We start from the raw sequence: 16037 nt of genomic DNA on the forward strand, positions 1-16037 counted from the left end.
GTTGACAAGCGTCGACAAGCTCGGGTAAAATGCCATGGAAACAATACAAGTGAGACAGGAAGCAAACATATGAATAAGTTCAGCACAAAACAGTCGGTGTTGAACAGTCGTTCGCACCGCACGCGTATAGCTCTTGGCTCCTGGAAATTTTTTCTGGCTACCTAGAGTTTAATTGATTTAAGGCTTCAGTCTTTTTCAAGGCTACTTGAATCACTAACAGTCTTTTTAAAGACTAAAAATTAGTCAGCCTTTCTCAAGGCTATACAAAGAGTGATATTAGAGTGACTAAGTGATAAAAAGAGTGATATTAGAGTGACTAAGAAATTAATCAGCCTTTTTTAATGCTAGCTATTCAAAGAACTATTATTCGAACTAATCAGTCTTTATTAGGACTACCACAAAATCAGTCTATATCAAGACTTTTCCAAACTAGGAGTCTAATCGAAGACTAATTTAGCCTAGTTAATTTAATTTCAAATTTCAATCATTTCAAAAATGCCTGCGTCCAATCGGAAAGGCAAAAAGCTTAAGGCTAAAAATAATTCAATACGGAATAAATCACAATCCGTTATTCAACATTTTTCTAATAACATTCACGATCTTATAGAATCTGAATGTAAAAATAAAAGACAACGGACGGATTTCCCTTCCGCTGATTCCATGCCGTCTAACAATATTTACGAGATTCTTCCTGAATCTGATTGTAGCGACATAGAAGAAAATTGTTCTAAAATTCCCAAAATGGACGCTTGTCGTTCTGGGAAGAAACATCAATCTATGCCACCAGTGACGGTGATGATTTCCGACTTCAAAGCATTCCGTACTGAGCTTTCTACTTTTTTCCCGAAAGTAAAAGTCTCATTTCAAATCGGACGAAGAGGAGAATGTCGAGTCTTGGTTGATGGATTGGAAGATTACGAACGTCTTATTCGATATTTGTCCGAGAAATATGATATAAAATCAGACCGACCCTTCAAGGCTGTCTTGAAAGGCTTATCAAATGATCAAAGTACTGATGAATTTAAAAATGAACTAAAAGATTTGCTTGGTTTTGCCCCTTCCCAAGTAATACTTATGAAAAAAGAGCGAATGGTACTTCTAAACCACGCTCTGGAATTTCCCATGAACTTTACCTAATACACTGAAATAATACTTTATGGAACCACTGATAAATTTTCATGCTCAAATTGCGATGGAAATCATAAATCCAATTATTTGAAATCTTCGCTTAGACAACAAGTCAAATCAACGACCTTAAATTTACAGAACATACCTGAGAATCATAAAACCGTTACAAATGCCACGCCTAATTCTTCTAAGGCACTTATTTCTTCGAATTTAAAACAAAAAACAGGTACGTCTGCCAATTCATCTTCTAACGAAAACAATTTATTGACAGGTAGATCGACCTCGTCATCATTTTCTTCTAATGTCAGTTATGCTAGTGTAACAGGTAAAAATCTACCACCCATTTCTTCTAATGTAAATAATTAAAACACAGGACCGCCTTGCAGTTCATCTTCTTACGAAAATAATTTATTAATAGCTAGATCGGCCATATCATCTTCTTCTAATGGCAGTCTACCTACAAATATTCCTTCAATGCCATTCGCTTCTTTAAATGAAGTTGATTTAGGCGATATAACTGAAAATAAAATGATCTACCTACAAGATCAACTTTTCCAAATGATCATCCGAATGAATTCGACTTCATTACTTTTTGAAGCATTTCAAATCAAATGGCAATTTGCAAATAATATTATAATGAATTTAAAATTTAACAGTGATGTTAAATAATTATTTGAATATTTTAAATTGGAATGGTCGATCTTTGAAATCGAGTGAAGATGAATTTTATAATTTTCTCAAAGTTCACAAAATTCACATTTCCATTGTGACAGAAACTTTCCTTAAACCAAATGTCAAACTGAAAAGTAATCCACAATATTTGGTTCATCGATTTGACAGGTTTACTGGAATGGATGGTGGAGTTGCCATTTTTGTCCAACGGCAAATTAAACATCGAATTTCACCTTCTTCCAATACTAAAGTTATTGAAAGCTTGGGAATCGAAGTTGAAACCATTAATGGAATTTATTTCATCGCTGGAACATATTTGCCATTCCAATGCACCGGCGAACAATTAAATTTCTTTAAAGGCGATTTGCAAAAACTCACAAGATATCGATCGAAATTTTTCGTAATAGGGGACTTAAATGATAAGCATGTCCAGTGGAATTGTAGGCAAAATAACAGTAATGGTAAAATACTTCATAATCAACTCTCAGCTGGTTACTTCACAGTTCTTCATCCCAGTAATCCGACTTGTTTCTCTTCCGTGAAAACCCCGTCTACAATTGATCTGGTTCTAACAGATCAAAGTCACATTTGTAGTGAACCGATTACACATGCGGACTTTGACTCAAATCACCTTCCTGTAACATTCAGACTTTCCAACGAAGCTATAATTAATCCAATTAGTTCTATATTCAACTATCATAGAAACTATTTTAGAAAATTCTGCGGACATCGACACAGCAATTGATAATTTGAATCATTACATTATCGAAGCTACAAATCTTTCAGTTCAGTTCAGTTCAGCTCAAACTAAATTTAATTCTCCTATCATCGATGACAATCTTCAACTGCTCATTCGGTTGAAGAATGTTCGTCGACGACAATATCAACGTTCTCGTGATCCTGCTATGAAAAACATAGTTAAGGAAGACAAAAAGAAATTAAACATAGATCAGTCGGTGTTGAACAGTCGTTCGCACCGCACGCGTATAGCTCTTGGCTCCTGGAATTTTTTTTCTGGCTACCTAGAGTTTCATTGATTCAAGGCTTCAGTCTTTTTCAAGGCTACCTGAATCACTAACTAAGTGATACAAAGAGTGATATTAGAGTGACTAAGTGATACAAAGAGTGATATTAGAGTGACTAAGAAATTAATCAGCCTTTTTTAAGGCTAGCTAGGAGTCTAATCGAAGACTAATTTAGCCTAGTTAATTTAATTTAAAATTTCATTAATTTCAAAAATGCCTGCGTCCAACCGGAAAGGCAACAAGCCTAAGGCTAAAAATAATTCAATACGGAATAAATCACAATCCGTTATTCAACATTTTTCTAATAACATTCATGATCTTATAGAATCTGAATGTAAAAATAAAAGACAACGGACGGATTTCCCTTCCGTTGATCCTATGCCGTCTAACAATATTTACGAGATTCTTCCTGAATCCGATTGTAGCGACATAGAAGAAAATTCTTCAAAAATTCCCAAAATGGACGCTTGTCGTTCTGGGAAGAAACATCAATCTATGCCACCAGTGACGGTGATGATTTCCGACTTCAAAGCATTCCGTACTGAGCTTTCTACTTTTCTCCCGGAAGTAAAAGTCTCATTTCAAATCGGACGAAGAGGAGAATGTCGAGTCTTGGTGGATGGATTGGAAGATTACGAAAGTCTTATTCGATATTTGTCCGAAAAACTTCATAAATTTTATTCATATGATATAAAATCAGACAGACCTTTCAAGGCTGTCTTGAAAGGATTATCAAATGATCAAAGTACTGATGAAATTAAAAATGAACTAAAAGAATTGCTTGGTTTTGCCCCTTCCCAAGTAATACTTATGAAAAAAAGAGCGAATGGTACTTCTAAACCACGCTCTGGAATTTCCCATGAACTTTACCTAATACACTTCAATCGAAGTGATGTAAACAATTTGAAAACTTTAGAAAAAGTACGTTTCATTTCCCACATTAAAATTCATTGGGAACATTATAAACGGCATAATCGTATTGCAAACTTAACGCAATGTCGTCGTTGCCAAGGCTTCGGTCATGGAACCAAAAATTGTCATATGGATATACGGTGTTTGAATTGTGGTAAATCGCATTCGAAAGACGCTTGTCCAATGAATGAAACCACTGATAAATTTTCATGTTCAAATTGCAATGGAAATCATAAATCCAATTATTTGAAATGTCCTGTCAGGGAAAAAATTTTAAACGCTCGTTCGCTTAGACAACAAGTCAAATCAACGACCTTAAATTTACAGAACATACCTGAAAATTCTTCTAAGGCACCTGCCAATTCGTCTTCTAACGAAAACAATTTATTGACAGGTAGATCGACCTCGTCATCATCTTCTTCTAATGTCAGTTATGCTGGTATATTAGGTAGAAATCTATCTCCTATTTCTTCTAATGTAAATAATCAAAACACAGGACCGCCTTGCAGTTCTTCTTCTAACGAAAACAATTTATTAATAGGTAGACCGACCAAATCATCTTCTTCTAATGGCAGTCTACCTACAAATATTCCTTCAATGCCATTCGCTTCTTTAAATGAAGTCGATTTAGGCGATATAACTGAAAATAAAATGATCTACCTACAAGATCAACTTTTTCAAATGATCATCCAAATGAATTCGACTTCATCACTTTTTGAAGCATTTCAAATCGGATGGAAATTTGCAAATAATATTATAATGAATTTAAAATTTAACAGTGATGTTAAATAATTATTTGAATATTTTAAATTGGAATGCTCGATCTTTGAAATCGAGTGAAGATGAATTTTATAATTTTCTCAAAGTTCACAAAATTCATATTGCCATTGTGACAGAAACTTTTCTTAAACCAAATGTAAAATTGAAAAGTAATCCACATTATGTGGTTCATCGATTTGACAGGTTTACTGGAATTGGTGGTGGAGTTGCCATTTTTGTCCAACGGCAAATTAAACATCGAATTTTACCTTCTTTCAATACTAAAGTTATTGAAAGCTTGGGAATCGAAGTTGAAACCATTCATGGAATTTATTTCATCGCTGGAGCATATTTGCCATTCCAATGCACCGGCGAACAATTAAATTTCTTTAAAGGCGATTTGCAAAAACTTACAAGATATCGATCGAAATTTTTCGTAATAGGGGACTTAAATGCTAAGCATGTCCAGTGGAATTGTAGGCAAAATAACAGTAATGGTAAAATACTTCATAATCAACTCTCAGTTGGTTACTTCACAGTTCTTCATCCCAGTAATCCTACTTGTTTCTCTTCCGTGAAAAACCCGTCTACAATTGATCTGGTTCTAACAGATCAAAGTCACATTTGCAGTGAACCGATTACTCATGCTGATTTTGACTCAGATCATCTTCCTGTAACATTCAGACTTTCCAACGAAGCTATAATTAATCCAATTAGTTCTATTTTCAACTATCATAGAGCAAATTGGTTGGATTACAGATCTCACATTGAAAATCATGTGGATCATGAAACTATTTTAGAAAATTCTGCGGATATCGACACAGCAATTGATAATTTGAATCATTATATTATCGAAGCTAGAAATCTTTCAGTTCCCAAAGCTCAAACTAAATTAAATTCTCCTATCATCGATGACAATCTTCAACTGCTCATTCGGTTGAAGAATGTTCGTCGACGACAATATCAACGTTCTCGTGATCCTGCTATGAAAAACATAGTTAAGGATTTACAAAAAGAAATTAAACATAGATTTACTCTTTTGCGAAATGAAAATTTCGCTAAAGAAGTTGAACAAATTAAACCATATTCTAAACCTTTCTGGAAACTTTCTAAGGTTCTTAAGAAACCTCAGAAACCTATTCCTGCTCTCAAGGAAGGAAATCAAATACTTCTTACAAATGGCGAAAAAGCTCAAAAACTTGCTCAGCAGTTCGAGAGTGTCCACAATTTTAATTTGAACGTTGTGAGTCCTATTGAAAATGAAGTCTCACTGAAATATGATCATATTTCAACCCAAGTGTTATCACACGATGACATTATTGAGACGAATTTTGATGAAATTAAATCAATTATTAGAAAACTTAAAAACATGAAGGCTCCTGGTAATGATGGAATTCTTAATATTCTTATTAAAAATCTTCCCGATGTTGCCTTGAGACTCCTGGTTAAAATTTTCAACAAGTGTTTTTCATTAGCTTACTTCCCAAAAAGATGGAAAAACGCTAAAGTAATTCCTATCCTAAAACCTGATAAAAACCCAGCAGAAACATCAAGTTATCGCCCAATTAGCTTACTTTCTTCTATCAGTAAACTTTTTGAAAAAATTATCTTGTTAAGAATGATGACTCATATAAATGAGAATTCAATTTTTTTACCAGAGCAGTTTGGATTTCGTCATGAACATTCAACTACTCATCAACTTGTCAGAGTAACGAACGTGATAAAATCAAATAAATCTTCTGGGTTATCCACTGGAGTTGCTCTTCTAGACATAGAAAAAGCATTCGACAGTGTTTGGCACAAAGGTTTAAGAGCAAAAATGTCTGATTTCCAGTTTCCTATTTATTTGATCAAAATAATTCAAAATTATTTAACTGATCGTACTCTTCAGGTTAGCTATCAGAATTGTAAATCTGAATTGCTACCCGTACGAGCCGGTGTTCCGCAGGGTTCGAGTGTAGCTCCAATCTTGTATAATATTTTCACTTCTGATCTTCCAAATCTACCCGTTGGTTGTCAGAAATCGCTATTCTGTGACGACACAAGTCTGTTAGCCACAGGTAGAAATCTAAGAGTGATCTGCAGTCGCCTACAAAGAAGTTTAAATATTTTCAGTGATTATCTGTCAAAATGGAAAATTAAACCAAATGCAGCAAAAACGCAATTAACTATCTTTCCTCACAAGCCAAGAGCTTCTTTTCTTAAACCAAACAATAATCACATTCTCAAATTGAATGGCTTGGAATTGACATGGTCTGATCAAGCTAAATACTTAGGTTTAACGTATGACAAAAAACTCACTTTCAAGGATCACATTGAAGGAATCCAGGCAAAGTGTAATAAATATATTAAATGTTTATATCCTCTTATAAACAGAAATTCTAAGCTCTGTCTAAAAAACAAATTGTTAATTTATAAACAAATTTTCAGACCAGCCATGCTTTATGCGGTACCAATTTGGTCAAGCTGTTGTTCCACCAGGAAGAAAACGCTTCAAAGGATTCAGAATAAAATTCTGAAAATGATTCTGAAGCGTCCTCCCTGGTTTAGTACAAATGAGTTACACAGACTCACAAATATAGAACCATTAGATGTAATGTCACATAATATTATAAGCAAATTCCGACAAAAATCGATGCAATCTTCAATTGAATCGATTCGCTCTCTGCATTAGTTAGTAAGTTAGTATATAAGTTCCTTTTCCCCATTACACAATACAAGTAGGTTTAGAATTTTCCCTACACAAAAATCTCAGAATTGCGGAAGCAAATGATGTCTTCATGGTAATAACCAAATCATATATATATATATATATATATATATATATATATATATATATATATATATATATATATATATATATATATATATATATATATATATATATATATATATATATATATATATAACAGGGCTGAAAAGTCACCACTTGTGGCTGAACACCCAATTTAAATCTTAATAATTTAATTTTAACTCATATTCCAATAAATAGTTATTTAAAAAAAAAAAAAAAATTAAACATAGATTTACTCTTTTGCGAAATGAAAATTTCGCTAAAGAAGTTGAACAAATTAAACCATATTCTAAACCTTTCTGGAAACTTTCTAAGGTTCTTAAGAAACCTCAGAAACCAATTCCTGCTCTCAAGGAAAGAAATCAAATACTTCTTACGAATGGTGAAAAAGCTCAAAAACTTGCTCAGCAGTTCGAGAGTGTACACAATTTGAACGTTGTGAGTCCTATTGAAAATGAAGTCTCATTGAAATATGATCATATTTCAACCCAAGTGTTATCACAAGATGACATTATTGAGACGAATTTTGATGAAATTAAATCAATTATTAGGAAACTTAAAAGCATGAAGGCTCCTGGTAATGATGGAATTTTTAATATTCATATTAAAAATCTTCCCGATGTTGCCTTGAGACTCCTGGTTAAAATTTTCAACAAGTGTTTTTCATTAGCTTACTTCACAAAAAGATGGAAAAACGCTAAAGTAATTCCTATCCTCAAACCTGATAAAAACCCAGCAGAAACATCAAGTTATCGACCAATTAGCTTACTTTCTTCTATCAGTAAACTTTTTGAAAACAATATCTTGTTGAGAATGATGTCTCATTTAAATGGGAATTCAATTTTTTTACCAGAACAGTTTGGATTTCGTCATGAACATTCAACTACTCATCAACTTGTCAGAGTAACGAACATGATAAAAGCAAATAAATCTTCTGGGTTATCCACTGGAGTTGCTCTTCTAGACATAGAAAAAGCATTCGACAGTGTTTGGCACAAAGGTTTAATAGCAAAAATGTCTGCTTTCCAGTTTCCTATTTATTTGATCAAAATGATTCAAAATTATTTAACTGATCGTACTCTTCAGGTTAGCTATCAGAATTGTAAATCTGAATTGCTCCAATCTTGTATAATATTTTCACTTCTGATCTTCTAAATCTACCCTTTGGTTGTCAGAAATCGTTATTCTGTGACGACACAAGTCTGTTAGCCACGGGTAGAAATCTAAGAGTGATCTGCAGTCGCCTACAAAGAAGTTTAAATATTTTCAGTGATTATCTGTCAAAATGGAAAATTAAAATAAATGCAGCAAAAACGCAATTAATTATCTTTCCTCATAAGCCAAGAGCTAATAATAGAGCAATAATCATATTCTCAAATTGAATGGCTTGGAATTGACATGGTCTGATCAAACTAAATACTTAGGTTTAACGTATGACAAAAAACTCACTTTCAAGGATCACATTGAAGAAATCCAGGCAAAGTGTAATAAATATATTAAATGTTTATATCCTCTTATAAACAGAAATTCTAAGCTCTGTCTAAAAAACAAATTGTTAATTTATAAACAAATTTTCAGACCAGCCATGCTTTATGCAGTACCAATTTGGTCAAGTTGTTGTTCCACCACCAAGAAGACGCCTAAAAGGATTCAGAATAAAATTCTGAAAATGATTTTGAAGCGTCCTCCCTGGTTTAGTACAAATGAGTTACATAGACTCACAAATATAGAACCATTAGATGTAATGTCACATAATATTATAAGCAAATTCCGACAAAAATCGATGCAATCTTCAATTGAATCGATTCTCTCTCTGTATTAGTTAGTAAGTTAGTATATAAGTTCCTTTTCCCCATTACACAATACAAGTAGGTTTAGAATTTTCCCTACACAAAAATCTCAGAATTGCGGAAGCAAATAATGTCCTCATGCTAATAACCAAATCATATATATATATATATATATATATATATATATATATATATATATATATATATATATATATATATATATATATATATATATATATATATATATATATATATATATATATATATATATATATATATAATAGGGCTGAAAAGTCACCACTTGTGGCTGAACACCCAATTTAAATCTTAATAATTTAATTTTAACTCATATTCCAATATAAAGTTATTAAAAAAAAATTCAGCACAAAATTATTTGTTGCTTCTATTGACTTTAATGCTGGGATTGTGGGTTAAGATAAAAACAAACTAAATAAATTCTAATTTTCAAATTTTCACAATAAAATCTCAAATTTCAGTTAGAACAAAACTAACTAAATATAAGTTAAAATTTATTGAACAACAAATTATAAATGGCTTCAAGTCTAAAAACTGCAAGCAGATAGGTCACTAAAGTATGCTAGATTTCCGGGAATTAAATGAACTAAGCCCTAGATTTCCTGTTGCAGGACTTCTAAAAAAATCGTTGATGATTTGCTGAATTCAAAACAACTGATTTACATTATTATGAAATGTCGCAGGCGATTTCACAATCGCAAAGTGAATTCTTCACGAAAACGAAAGAATTTGAAGAAATTTACTAATTTACTGCGAACATTTTAATTGAAAATTTACTCTAGATGAACCATGTGCAACATTTTAAATTTTACGCGGTAAGCCGAGAATTTTGTTCCCGTAAACTACTTAAAAACCGAGATGGCAATTATTCGAACAGCTCGATTTCAACCTCGTAGTTGGAGTCGATTTCACTAGAAAAATGATTCTCTGCTGTGCCAATTGCTCTTAGGCGAGTGACGATGTGTATTTTCGTGACAAAACATCATTCAGTGTTAGGTCGAGATGCAGGATCTACAAAGTTGCACGTGTACCTAAACATGTTCTTCATCGAAAACGAGGGAAATCTAAAATATATTCGATATTCGAGCGAAGCGTTAGACAACTATTTTTATGCAGGTGATACTTTACGCAGTACTTGAAAATTCACTTAAATATAATTTAAAACTCTGCATAAGTTTGTCATATGAACACAATAAAAAAGTCCGCATACAGCACGTCACTTCGAGAAACCCAATGAAAACGATTTCATTTTTATTCTTCATTTTTTTCGTAGGAGCAAGAGTTTTTGCAAGCGTATGAGTAATGTCAACAATATGTGCGTAAAAACAAATTCCGGCGCTTCTTTTACTGATTTTAATCAATAAATCTTCCATATGGTTGAAAAATAAACCAATCAGTTTATTCTGCTTAAAATTGCAATTCAAGAAAAGTGTCTTAGTCTAGAACTCTTCGGTTTTCCTTAAAACTGTTCGAGAAAAAATATCTCAGTTTCAGCTTACTTCCACTGACACATTTGATTAGCAACAAACACATTCCTATATGGATTTCCTCTTGCAGAATTTTTTTTCGTAGCTTCTATAAGTGAACCCGTAAAATAGGAACCTTTAATTTAACATGCGAAAGGCAATGGAAATGGCATGTTGTCGTAAAACTATTTATTTTTCCAGAAAACTACTTTTGTAACAGAAAATATTTAGTTTTGCTTATTTTGTGTAGCGCAATCTAATACAAATGATTTGAGGCAGTGTTGCCAACTTTTTTTTATTAGGGAATTTAAATCTATATTCATAAAATGTAAGCAATTTTCCATCAAACGTTGGTGAAAAATTGTTCAAAGCTGATATATCATACAAAATGTCAGGCTCAACATTCATTTGAGAATAAATTATTGTTAAAAAAGATTGTTTGAAACTCAATCCTGCAAGTTACTTCAATAAACTCGCACTGCATATATTAATCTATAACAAACGTACTGAATAAATTGTACGTAATACACAAGTTAACTTGGTTTATTCTTGATCCTTAATTAATACTCTCTGATGTACGGAAAATGTTACAGTAAAAATAAAAATGCTTACACTTGTGATTTTAAAAGAAGTGAAACAGATTTCATCGAAGATATATTTTTTTGCTTCGACTTTTTTTGGTCGGCAAACATTTCCTTCTTGATAAGAAGAATTTTTAGGTAAACCACATCAGGATGATCTGATTCACTCTTTTTAATATCAGTTTCAATTATAATAGCGTCTTTTTCTGTTGAAAGATTTTACTCTGAATGTCTGAGGAGGAAATCATCTTTTATTCTTTTATTTGGATCAGGGAAAAGCCCACTGGAATTAGTTTCTGTCAAACTTGTTCTCAAGTAGGCATAAAAAATCCTCATCTTTTGCATCAATAGATCAAAATCATCCAAATGATACATTTGCTTGAATCTAGTGCTTCTATAGTAACTACATCTTATGAGACAGTAACATAAGAAACGATTTCTTGATAACATTACGTGATGAATGAAAGTCGAAAGAATTGAAACATTTGTTAAATATGCGGCACATGCTAGCAATGGGCTCGTTATATCCATAATTAGTTCTAACATAGGGAATCCGAAAAAAAATAGGAAAACTACGATGTCGAATGTCAAATTGTAACAATTGAAAGCTCTATGTGCTCTTTAAAATTTAACTTGGTTTCCAGAACACCCAGGTCCTTAACAGACGATGCGCGTTCGAGTACAGTTTGTGGCATAGTGTAGTCGAACTTGAATACAGACTTTTTGCTACAAAAAGAGACGACGGAGCATTTAGTGGCATTTAAACCATTTAGAAATATGAAATACGAAAGCCATCAGCGAACGATAGTTTCATACACTTGATCGAAAAATTTAGATCGTTGAGATACAATAAAATTATGAACGGTCCAAGGTGACTTCCTTGAGGAACTCCAGATGTAACAGCACTTGGTGAGGTTGTACAGGCTCCTTTTTTCACTATCATTTCATTACCAGATATGATCGAAGCCAATTAAAAAATGATCCATTTAATCCCAGTCTACTTAACTTGGAGATCGTTATGTGATGATTGATTTTGTCGAACGCAGCAGAGGAAGTTGAAAGCTTTGGCATGGATCCAAGCTGAGTCTCTGATATGTAGTCAGAGCAACTATGTGTTATAAAATCCAGAACTATAATTTCAAACAGCTTCGATACAGCGCACAAAGTAACAATTCCAAGGTAGTTGGATTCTATACCCTTATTCACATAGGATTTCTTCCATATTTCAGGACAAATTCCAGTACGCAAAAAACAATTGAAAATGTTGGATAGTTGAACCAACAAACTATTAGAACACTTTCTTATCACCACGAATGGAATCCCAGAACCTCTTCGTTTCTTTTATTATCAGACTTCGCTTCGTAAGCATGTCGTGTAATTTTTGCTTTAAGAATTCGATTTTTATCATACACAAAATTTGTTATTATATTATTGAAGAATCGCATTCCATTTATTACTCCTTACTACTTATTTATCCTTGAGTGCAAAATGTTGAAATAGCAACTTGTATCACTCAAGATCGAAAAGCATAAAATCGTAATTTTATCCACTGAAGTAAACATTGGCTAGAACCGCCTTCTAGTAAATTTTAGTTTTATCAAGGGAAAATTCGGCCAACTCGACCAATTGCTGAAACGTTCGCCCATCTTTAATTTTTTAGGGTTTCATAAAACTCACAAGTTTCAAAAATTTGCAAAGAATTTTGTGGAATAATGTTTTTTTAAATTCGCGCGAAATCCGCGCCATAGCATCAAAATCTTAGCAGAAACCGCGCCAAATCCGCGAAAATCGCGAAATCCGCGCGACCGTAACAACCCTGGATTTAGTATATTGAAAATTCTATATTCTGTGATTTCATCATATTTCTACAAGAACAGGAATCTTCAAGAACTGGATTCCTTTTCCATATTTCCAATATTTTGCCCCGCCGTAACTTAACTTAAAAGCATCATCATGCATTTGTTCCTAAAAACGCGATCTTCTATTCAATATTCCAATGTCATAAAAAAAGTCAGATCAAATGATTTACTTACCTAAATGCAATCTATCGACACAGCCTAAGCTAGTTCGCGGCGTTGCTTACACTTTCAGCTCTTATAACTCAGCTTCCAAGTTTGGTGTCTTTTGTCTCAGGCCAAGAACTTTGCCTTCTTCACATTACCAGCACAATCTTCGTACACTTCTCCAGCGGCCCGCCGAACAACAGATTCATCATTATTTTTGTGCAAAAACTTGTTTACACCGTGTACTCACTCGTTCCAAAAACAAAAGCAACTTTTCGCTTTAGCTCGGTATAACTTTTTCGTATCACTTTATTCTCTTTTTGCTGATCTTGACTCATGCATTAATTCACAAAACCGAGCCACTTTTGTTTTGTTACTACTTCTGCTGCTGCTGCTGCTGCTGCTGTTGTTGTTGCCGCTTCCTCCAAAAATGGTAACACCGGACCACAAACTAGTATTTCAATCCTATAGATCACTTTGCACCCGAACACCGATATGACCGCGATGCTCTTTTGCAGCACACTTCAACTCACAACTGCACAAACGATGCTGCTGAAGCCAGTTTCCAAATGCCTACCTACATACAAAATCCACCGCAAAAAGTGCACTAATCCAAAGCTCAAACTCAAACACACACACAGAGTACCAGCCGGCTGTTGCTCTATGAACCTCTGCGGGGACAGATCGACTGCACAATGGAACGATCACGAGGTTATTCGCTATTCTGGGGTTACTCGCTACTCCAAATAGGCCCTCGAACTTCAAGGCAACTGCTTTGTTGCAATTTCGCGCACCACAAAGCCCAACAACACGATTGGCACCGGATAGAAGGGGAACAGCGATGGTACTTCAACAGCAGAACTCACACTTAAGTACAAAACGGTTTCGTTCTAGATTTCACCCGCACGTACTGCGCTACCTAACTACTGTTCTGAAGAGAAACAAAAATCAGTTTTTTTGCTCTCCTATAACTCTTTATACAAAAAAGCAACTCCACTCCTATAGGGTACTACAACAACAACGACCGCGACGAGTACGAGGAAGACTAACTTCACCGTTTCGAACTGACCGGTTGAACGTACAAACATGGACTAATCGTATGGACCGAGACCTGCTTCGAAGTCTGCTGGACTGCTTTGCCGAAGCGTTCTGCTGTCGAGTCGAAGGTAGGCACAAAGCACAAGACGAAAGCATGCAGTTGCACTCACCTGGGAGGAAGCTCGCAGGCACACGCGAGAGCTCATTTCACGTAGCCGTAGTGCGAGCCGGGCTCTCAAACAACCAGCTGTTTTTTGCTCGCCTACTGCTCGCCTAACACCGAGGCAGCATAAACCTGCCTCGACCGGGCGTGAGGGCTGAGCAAAGTTGCTGTACATATTCACATACAGCATGTGGAAAGCAAACAACATAAACGCAACCGTGAGAAGTCAACATTCAACGGTGGCTGGTGCTTTCGGTCCGTGAGTGACCAACCGACGCCGTTCCGTGCGGTGTCTTGCTGGTGAGAACTTTTTTTATTATGGCAACTTGATGGTGCTCAAACACTCCTAGCTGGTCTTTATGGTTATCTGTTGCATTTGATGAGTTGTTGGTAGGAATATTAAGCGTAGAAGTGTAATGATTTTTATTTATTTAACTGTATGATGCTTGGAGGTCTAAGCGAATCACGTTTTTTGTTACATCGGTTTATGGCTGTAAACGATGCCTTGAATACACTCAAATTCGAGCGAGTGTCATCGGTGCTAAGTTCGTGTAGTACAGCACTAAAAAAACGAGTAAGGTAATGATGATTTTCACATTAACGTAAATATGAGAAATCAATACAAGCTTCATTCGAGTCTCCCAGAATCGGAGACCAAGGATCGATATAACCGAAGTTAGTTTGTTTAGCCATCATCTAACACAATGTACAAATTGGTATAGTTATATGTCGTTTTCTCTTGAGAAAACCAAGACTGACCCAGGGTAGTTTCATCAAACAAACACTTTTCACGAAACTGTGTTGGGTTCGCACTTAGCAACGGAGGTTTGAGCAAACCTGATATAAAAACCTGGTTCGAAACTGAGTCGATTTTCAGTTCAACAATGTTGAAACTAGGTTCGAAACTAGCTTCAAACAAACGGTTCGACAGCAGTTAGGATGGAAACTGAGTTAGGTTTGGCATCAATCGAAAATGACATTAGGGAAACGGTATCCGCATTCATCTCAGCTCCATTAGTCATCTCATATACGAAAACCATTAGTTAGAGTAAGATCTTTTGTCTTTGTTCGAAAGATTGGTTTTAAGAGTAAGATGAAATTAGGAGAATTTGCTTCGAGTTTTCGCATCGTTATAACAGCAGTATTGAACAATTTTCGAAGTACTTTTTCAGCGAGATTGCTTATTAGAGCCGAATCAAAAATATTGTATTCGATTCTACCACAATTCATTGATTAAAAGTCGAGTAATCGGTAAAATCACACGGTAACTCTACTAATGAGATGACTATTGGTGTAATAACCCTATCTCTTTACTCTCTCAGCAGGCGGTTCTAACGGCATGAAATATTCATTCAGTTTACTGAAACGGTTTGTTGTTGTGTTTTCTCTTGCAAAAATAGTGTGAAAATTTAAGACGTGCGTCCTGTTGTTTACACTTTTCTCTAACCACTTGTCCAGTTGTTTATTCGTTTTCATTAGTTTGTTTCGAAATGTGTGGACTTTCAGCAGAACAAAGTCGAAAAATTGTGTACAAATGGTGCACAGAACGCGGACTGTCACTGAGAAAGATAGCAAAAATGGAAGGAGTAAGTGAAAAAGCCGTACGAAATGCAATCAGGAAGTTCGGTGAGGATAACACCTTTGAGAATAACCTAAAACGGGTCGAAAAA

General features: G+C 34.6%; 1 protein-coding gene across 1 annotated transcript in view; it reads right to left on the reverse strand.

The window, feature by feature from the left end:
* The window catches only part of LOC131430662 (uncharacterized), a 301476-nt gene extending 287182 nt beyond the window's left edge, over positions 1-14294 (reverse strand). The window contains exon 1 of the mRNA XM_058595807.1: positions 13197-14294. The gene's annotated coding sequence lies outside the window, so the exon portion shown is untranslated. The remainder of the gene's footprint in view (positions 1-13196) is intronic.
* Positions 14295-16037: the final 1743 nt, after the last annotated feature.

Source organism: Malaya genurostris, chromosome 2, assembly GCF_030247185.1.
Source record: "Malaya genurostris strain Urasoe2022 chromosome 2, Malgen_1.1, whole genome shotgun sequence".
In the NCBI taxonomy this organism is placed as follows: domain Eukaryota; kingdom Metazoa; phylum Arthropoda; class Insecta; order Diptera; family Culicidae; genus Malaya; species Malaya genurostris.